The sequence below is a fragment of the Mus caroli genome, unplaced genomic scaffold (assembly GCF_978045245.1).
Source record: "Mus caroli unplaced genomic scaffold, Mus_caroli_1 scaffold_3, whole genome shotgun sequence".
Taxonomy (NCBI): domain Eukaryota; kingdom Metazoa; phylum Chordata; class Mammalia; order Rodentia; family Muridae; genus Mus; species Mus caroli.
Window position 1 is genome coordinate 52,013,625 of NW_028227258.1, and position 7,978 is coordinate 52,021,602.

Genomic DNA, 7,978 nt, shown 5'->3' on the forward strand with positions numbered 1-7,978 from the left:
CTCACCAGTGGGGTTAGGCAGCATTCACAAGCACAGAGGTGGAACCAGAGCTAGATGATGTGTGAGTTCATTCTGTTGAAAGACCCCCGTAGGGAGACCCTCACTCAAGTCTCGGGACCGTCGCGCACCCAGTAGGACACTGAGACCGGACTTTGTGATCACACGAGGAATTTTATTGAAAGCGAGACAGAACGAGACAGAACGAGAGCTCAGGCCAGCATGCTGGGGTCGAGACTCATGCTCCAAGCAGGAGTAGAGGAGTCTCGGCCCCGGCCTGAAGTTTTACAGAGCTTTTAAAGGAAAAAACCACAAACCAGGGGGAGCCAGGGGGAGGGAGGGGGAATCATAAATTTTTTTAGCAGTTAGATCATGTGCTACCTTAGGCAACGCTTCTGGGGCGTTGAGACATTCCACAGAGGTCGTTGGAACATTATGATTGTTCCAGGAAAGGTAAGGTATGTTCCCGGAGTGGCTGAGGTCTGAGGACCAGGTGTTTATGACTCAAGTGTTTATGACCTTAACAGGTTGCTAGGAATTTTCCACTCTTCATTCCCCACTTCTTCTTGTGAAAAGCTCTAATCTTAGAGCGATTCTTCTTGTAAAACCTGGTACTGCTGCTGCAGGACCATTACCTGAACAGCACTTACTCTTTCTTTTACAAAGGTCACTAGCCTATTGAGAATACACGGTCCAAAAGTAAGTAAGAGCATAAGAATTATTAAGGGCCCAGCTAGAGTAGAGAGAAGGGTAGCAAACCATGGAGACTTATTAAACCAACTTTCAAACCATCCTTGTCTGTCTTCTCTTTCTTTTCTACGCATATTTAGGCGTTCCCTAAGCTTGGCCATAGAATCCCTGATTACTCCTGAATGATCAACATAAAAGCAACATTCTTCTTTTAGGGCAGCACAGAGTCCTCCTTCTTTGAGGAATAACAAGTCTAATCCCCTCCTATTTTGTAACACTACTTCTGACAATGACGTTAAGGATTCTTCTAGCTTAGTTATGGACTGCTCTAAGGCCCCCAAGTCTGCGTCCATAGCTGCTCTTAGCTCATTATAGTAATAGGGCTGCTGGATAAGGGCAGCTGCTCCTGTTCCAATTCCTGCTGCTACTCCCAATCCCAACAGGACAGCCAAAGTCAAAGATATAGGTTCTCTCTTATACCAAGTACGATGGTCAAACTCACCTATAAATGAGCTATCATCATGGTAGATGACCCGGGGCACTAATTGGACCAGAATGCAAAAGTCCTCAGTAATGTTGAAGATTGAAGTGTGAAGGCAGGGAGTTAGGCCGGTGCTACAGGCCCACCATGTATCTGGAGGGGGTACTAGGTACTGATCTGTGACATCTGGCAGGGTATTAATGGTTTTGTTATAGAGAGGCTAGTGTCCAGTAGGCACCCGGCCTATGCATAGTCCAGTGCCCGATACTGCTGAAAGAGTCAGTTTCCGTCGACTCCCCCAGGGACAACGTGAATGGTCTGTAGTGACGTTATAATTTCGCACTTGAGCTATTCCTTCATAATAAGGGGGATTGGCAGCAAAGCACAACCAACAAGATTGGGTAGCAGCAGGGTTTGTACGGTTTAGGACAGCGAAGGCACCATCGAGTAGACTGAATAGACGATCCTCCGTTCTTATAGGGGAAAGGGAGGAAGTTGGGCTGGGGAAAGAAGCTTTTTCTAAAGATGGTGTAGCGGGAGTGAAAACAGGGGGGCTATCAAGCACTGAATTTGGGCCTATGGCTCGTGTGGGCGGACTTTCTATTTTTAATCGAATAGTGAAAATGAACCCAGGGTCTCCTGCTCCAGTATATACTCTCCATCCCCAGCGATTTCCTTTTAACCATTGGCGATCTTGTTTTCCCTGCACAGTGAAACTAATCTTTAGGGGGTTGCAATAGCTATCCTTGCATGGTCCCTGGGGGCCACTGGAGGTCTCAGGAGCACATCCAGTCTGATAAGATGGGTAATTATATGGGTCCCTCTCTCCTTTGTTTGGCTCATCAGGCTCCCGACCCTTCTTTACTACAATTAAATCCCAAGGAGAGGCAGGATTCCAGTAAGCCTCTCCCGTGGTTTCACATCCCCATTTACCACAGAAATAACCTGATGCCCCTCCGCATCTTCTTTTCATTTCTCTGCTCTGTCCCTGTCCAGGGCAGACGTAGAAGTCTGCTGCCTGGAGGTTTGCCCGAAAAAATTGTCCGGAGCATCCTAGGGTGCTCCCTATTCCATGCGGGACACACTGTTCTCCTGGGGGTGGTTTAGCCAAATTGTCATAATTGGGAAGATCCCAGGCCAGGGATCCGGCAGCCAACTTACAGATATCAGGTGTGAGATCAGGCCACCAAGTCCATGGAGGGTGTACTGCAGTTGTTGACCACACAACACCGCCTTCTTCATTAAGCACTTCCCAAGTTAACTTTTGGGGAGCATGCGGGTTATCACCCAAGGTTAGGGCCACGACGAAGGCGCAGCTTAAGAGGATTGTCAGTGGCTGCCACCGTCCAGTTGTCTTCATGGTTGTCTTTATCCAGGCTGGGAGCCTTTTTGACGTGGGAGGCGTGAATCCAGGCGGCGATTCCGTCTACCTTTACTGCCGTGGGGGTTGTTAACAGCACCAGGTATGGTCCTTTCCACCGAGGCTCAAGAGTGCCGGCTCGATGTCGTCTGACAAGGACCGAATCTCCAACCTGGAACCCGTGGGGCACTGCTGTAGTCCCCGGTGCATAGGCTTCTTTGATCTGGTCCCAGATCTGTGTTCTGACAACTTCTAAGGCCTTTAAATGGGTAAACAGAGCAGAGGGTGAGGAAGAGTCAGCACAGGGATCCAATATCCCGCCAGACTCGGTCAAGGGGGGCGGTCCCCCATGCAGGATTTCATAAGGAGTGAGACCGAAACGTCCAGGTGTGTTTCGGACTCTAAGGAGCGCAAAGGGAAGGAGGGTCACCCAGTCTTTACCGCCGGTCTCAATAGCTAATTTAGTTAGGGTCTCTTTTAAGGTCCTATTCATTCTTTCTACCTGTCCTGAGCTCTGGGGTCTATAAGCACAATGTAACTTCCAATCAGTCCCCAATTGTGAGGCCAGTCCCTGACTTACCTGGGCAACAAAAGCGGGTCCATTATCTGAACCAATTACCTTAGGAATTCCAAACCGCGGCAGAATTTCTTCGAGGATCTTCTTGGCCACTACCTGGGCGGTCTCAGCTTTAGTGGGGAAGGCTTCTACCCACCCAGAGAAGGTATCTATGAACAATAGTATATATTTGTTACCATACAGTCCTGGTTTAACCTCTGTAAAGTCTACTTCCCAGTAGACTCCTGGCCTGTCCCCACGCTGGCGTTTTCCTTGCGACAGGCAAGGCCGAGCCGCATTAGTGAGGGCACAGGCAGTGCAGGATTCAGTGACTTCTCTTATTATGGCCTTAAGTCTCAAGATATAATAGTTGGAGGACCGGATCAGTTGGGTCAGTTTGTCTGGGCCTAGATGGGTCAGTTGATGCAGTTTTTGAACATATTTTTTTCCTTCTTCTGTAGGCAGGATAATTCGTCCATCTAAGGTTTGTGCTAACCCATGGAAGTGAAATTCCCGGGCCTTGCTGTGGCAAACCATCGATTCTACATCCCGCAGGTCTTGATCTGAGTAGGTGTAACTGGGACCGATGGGGAGAGGGGGGTCAGGAAGTACCGCTTCTTTCTGTTCTACTAGAATCCGTGCTCCCTGGGCCGCCTGTTTCGCCGCCGCATCAGCCCTCTGATTCCCTTGAGATACCGAATCGAGTCCCCTTTGGTGGCCCAAGCAGTGGATAATGGCTACTTTCTTGGGCAGATGTATAGCCTCAAGGAGGGCAAGAATTTCTTCTTTGTTTTTTATCTCCCTGCCTGTGGAAGTGAGCAAGCCCCTCTGCCTATAGATGGCCCCATGAATGTGGGCTGTGGCGAAAGCATAGCGGCTATCAGTGTAAATATTGATTGCCTTACCTTCAGCCATCTGTAGTGCCTGGGTCAACGCCAGAAGCTTGGCCTTCTGAGCTGAAGTCCCTTCCGGAAGGCTACTTGCCCAAATTACCTGCTTTTCGTCTACCACTGCCGCTCCTGCTCTCCTTTTTCCCTCCACCACAAAGCTGCTGCCATCTGTGTACCAATTTGGCACACCCGGCCATGGTTGGTCAGTCAGATCTTTCCTTGTTCCAGCTTCTTCAGCTAACACATCAGCACATCGATGTACAGGGACAGAGTCATCCACCAAGGGGAGGAGGGTGGCAGGATTGAGGATGGCAGGTGGAGCAAAAGTCACTCGATCATTTAACAACAAGCTCTGGTAATGGGTCATCCGGGCATTAGTCATCCACCGGTCAGGGGGCTGTCGTACAATACTCTCCAGAGCATGAGGAGCAATTATAGTCACATGCTGACCCAGAGTAAGCTTATCAGCGTCTTTAACAAGCAGGGCTACTGCAGCAATGGCTTTCAGGCAGGAGGGCCAACCGCTGGCAACTGGGTCTAGCTTTTTAGATAGGTAGGCCACCGGCCGCTTCCAGGGCCCCAGAGTCTGAGTCAAGACTCCGCGGGCTACTCCAGCCCGCTCATCAACATATAGGGTGAAAGGCTTAGTCAAATCTGGCAGGGCCAGAGCGGGGGCTGCAAGCAGGGCTGCCTTTATGCTGTCAAAGGCTTTTTGGTGTTCCTCAGTCCAGGTGAATGGGACTTTTTCCTTAGTAAGTGGATATAGAGGGGCTGCCAGTGTTGCGAACCCTGGTATCCAGAGTCTACAAAAGCCTGCCGTCCCCAGAAACTCACGTACTTGGCGCGGGGTGGTGGGGGTTGGGATCAGCATCACAGTCTTTTTTCGAGCCTCGGTGAGCCATCACTTCCCTTCTCGGAGGGTGTATCCTAGGTAGGTCACCTCGGTGCGACATAGCTGAGCTTTCTTGGCCGATACCCGGTACCCCAACTCACCCAGTTCATTTAGGAGCTTCTTGGTTCCTTCAAGGCACAGTTCCTGAGTTGAGGCAGCAACCAGTAAGTCATCTACATACTGCAAGAGAGAAATCTGAGGGTTTTGCGCCCTAAAAGGCGCAAGGTCACGGTGGAGCGCTTCGTCAAAAAGAGTAGGGGAGTTTTTGAATCCTTGGGGCAACCTTGTCCAGGTTAGCTGGCCCGTGTGTCCTCCTTCTGGGTCCCTCCACTCAAAAGCGAACAGTGGCTGGCTATTAGGGTGTAATCGAAGGCAGAAAAAGGCATCTTTTAAGTCTAGGACAGTGTACCAAGTCCGCTCTGGCGGGAGGGAACTTAGTAGGTTGTAAGGATTTGGAACGGTAGGGTGAATGTCCTGTACCCTCTTATTAACTTCTCTCAAATCTTGCACTGGTCGATAATCATTAGTCCCAGGCTTCCGTACTGGCAGGAGAGGTGTGTTCCAAGGGGATTGGCAAGGCACTAGAATTCCTTGTTTCAACAGTCTCTGTATATGTGGCCGGATGCCTTCTTTAGCTTCCTTACTCATAGGGTATTGTCTGACCGAGACAGGGGAGGCACTGGCTTTTAATTCTACCACAACCGGTGGTACTTGTTTGGCTAATCCCATCCCTGCTTGCTCAGCCCAGACTCCAGAAAAAGCGGATAGCTATTCAGGGTCTGGCAATTGCTTGGGACCCTGCTCATGGAGGCGATACTCTTCTTCTAAATTTAGAACCAAACACGCTATAGGGGTCTCTCCCCAGGTAACTTCTGGCCCCTTTGAGGTGAACTGAACTTGAGCCTCAAGTTTGGTCAATAAGTCTCGTCCCAGAAGGGGCGCAGGGCACTCAGGAATCACAAGAAAAGAGTGAGTTACTTGATTTTTTTCCTATTTCTAAAACTCTCTCAGTGGTCCAGGGGTAAAATTTACTGCCAGTAGCTCTCATCACCATAGTCTTCTTACTTCCAAATTGTCCTAACGGTTTAGTCAAGACTGAATGCTCTGCTCCTGTGTCTATTAAAAAATTAACAGGAGTCCCCTCCACAGAGAGTGTTACCCTAGGCTCGGGGAGGGGATCCGAGCCCCGACTCCCCTAGTCTTCTCCCAAAGTCAACACCTTGGGTCCTTTTGGCTTCTTTTTGGGGCAATCTCTGGCCCAATGTCCTTTCTCTTTACAGTAAGCACACTGGTCTTTTTCAAGTGGAAATCTCTGTTCTCCTGGAGGTCTTCTTGCCCTGTTGCCCAGGTACCCTGACTGTCCTTTCTCTGACTTTCTTTCACCTACTACTGCGGCCAAAATCCTAATTAAGTTTCTCTCCTGGCGGCGATCACGCCGATTCTCTCTCTCTTCAATCTCTTTCTTTTCTCTCTCCTGCTTCTCTTCCTCTGTCTTCCTCTTGTGATACACTTTCTCAGCTTCCTTCACTAAATCCTGTAAAGTATAATCTTGGAGCCCCTCTAGTCTTTGTAACTTTTTCTTGATATCAGAGGCGGACTGACCAATGAAAGCCATAGCCACAGCTGCTTTCTGTCCCTCTGAGGAGGGATCAAACGGTGTATACCTCCTGTAAGCCTCCATCAGTCGTTCTAAGAAAACAGACGGCAGTTCCACTGGACCCTGAAGAACCTCTCTTACCTTGGCCAAATTGGTGGGTCGCCGTGCGGCCCCTTTGAGCCCCGCCACTAGAGTCCGGCTACCTTCCGCAGTGTTGTAGTCCCAGTTAGGACGGGTCAAGGGGAAGGATTCATTTATAAGATTGGGGAGATTAGTGGGGGTCCCATCTTGTCCTGGGACATTCTTCCTGGCTTCCAGCAGGATCCTTTCTCTCTCCTCCGTGGTGAAGAGGACCTGCAAAAGTTGCTGGCAATCATCCCAAGTGGGCTGGTGGGAAAACATGAGGGACTCGAGGAGTTCGGTCAAGCCCGAGGGATTCTCTGAAAAGGAAGGGTGATTAGTCTTCCAGTTGTACAGATCAGCTGATGAGAAAGGCCAATACTGCAAAGGGGCAAGTTCATCGGGGCCTGGTGGGGGGCCATAGGCACGGAGGGGTAAAGTAACGGTGGAATCGGGTCCATGTCCCCCCTCCGGACTACGGCCCCTCCGGCTCCGTGTCCCCGCCGCAGGCCCCACTGCCCCGTCTCTCTCACTAGGGGCCCGGGCAGGGGGTGCAGACGGCAGCCGTGGCAAAGGGTAAGGGGGAGGTTGCTGTGACTCGGCCCATGGAAGGTCCTCGATCTCGGGGTAGATCTTCGGGGGTGCCGAAGGACCAGCCGAGGGTCGGGCTGGCTTGGGTTTGGTTTCTGCGACTGCCACCGTCATCCCGGAGGGCCCCACGGCCCAAGGCTTAACCCAAGGTGGTGGATTCTGGACCAGGTCCTGCCAGACGATGACATAGGGGACCTGGTCAGGATGTCCACCTGCTTCCTGAAAAATAAGGCGCTTGACAGCAAAAATAAGAGGCAGGTTAAAGGCTCCTTCCGGTGGCCAACCTACTCAGAAGGTCGGCCATTCGGAGGAGCAAAAAGTCTGCCAGGGTCCCTTCTTGACATCTACTGACAGATTGTGGGCCCTAGTCCTTACTTCAGTCCAGTGATCAAGAGTCAAAGTCAAAGGGGTCGTCACTGTCTGTCCCATTTCAAGCTCGACAACACACACAATAAAAGCAACCACAAACAAAAGAGAAAAGAGAAACCAAAACCGACGTCGACTTTTTGTCGACCAGAGGCACTGAAAAGAGTCAATCGGCCTAGAATCAGGACGCTGACACAGATCGTCAAGGAGAAGGACTATCTCCTGACTATTCCCACGGGGGTCCACCAAGCGTCCCTGGTCCTCCCCCTGTCCTCCTGGGACGTCTCCCAGGGCGAACGGACGGTGGACACCTGGGTACGTCTACCCTTATCCACACCACTCTCTCTCCCAGAGCGCAGTCTCACTGAGCGTCCGTCCGAAAAAAACCGAAACTGCGATCGCACCAGATTTCTGAACAGAATACAGACACAGTACTGG

At 50.8% G+C, this 7,978-nt stretch overlaps 1 pseudogene; it reads right to left on the reverse strand.

Moving 5' to 3' along the window:
• Nucleotides 1-5,634: 5,634 nt before the first annotated feature.
• Nucleotides 5,635-7,603, reverse strand: LOC147005475 (uncharacterized; annotated as a pseudogene).
• Between the last annotated feature and the right edge of the window lie 375 nt (nt 7,604-7,978).